At 57.2% G+C, this 493-nt stretch overlaps 1 protein-coding gene across 1 annotated transcript in view; it reads left to right on the forward strand.

Annotated features, from left to right (window-relative positions):
* The window catches only part of C5AR1 (complement C5a receptor 1), a 20,741-nt gene that overhangs the window by 8,649 nt on the left and 11,599 nt on the right, over positions 1–493 (forward strand). The window lies entirely within an intron of this gene.

Genomic DNA, 493 nt, shown 5'->3' on the forward strand with positions numbered 1-493 from the left:
ATTGAGTCATTCTTCAGGCAAGGGGTGTGGAGAGCTTGGAACCAGCAGAGGCAAAAAGGTAGCTTCGAGTATCACACCCCAAAGGGGCACTTGGAATAGTTAAGAGCCTGCAGGAGCAGGTCTCCCGAGCAGGGTCCCTTTAGTGACGTGAGCCTGGAGACCCGTGTACATGTGCCCGGTGTGATTTTCAAGTCACCAAGTATGAGATTTGAGCCATCCAGCTGACCACGTGGGATCCAGCACCTTACCCTCCATGCACCTGCTGGCCTGGACACCATCTCCAGGCCACCGTTCAGGGGCATTCAGCACTTCCGGGATGGTACAAGCACAGAGGATCCGCTCTCTGTTTCCATACATTTTCTTCACCCTCAAAAGAAGTCCCGTACCCATGAGGCTGTCATTCGCTGTCGCCCCTCCCCACGGTCCCAGGCAGCCAGCCGCTGGTCTGCTCTAGTCCCTGGACTCGCCCGGCCGGATGGCTCGCACTCACAGC

The sequence above is a fragment of the Tupaia chinensis genome, unplaced genomic scaffold, assembly GCF_000334495.1.
Source record: "Tupaia chinensis unplaced genomic scaffold, TupChi_1.0 Scaffold000067_1, whole genome shotgun sequence".
Classification (NCBI taxonomy): domain Eukaryota; kingdom Metazoa; phylum Chordata; class Mammalia; order Scandentia; family Tupaiidae; genus Tupaia; species Tupaia belangeri.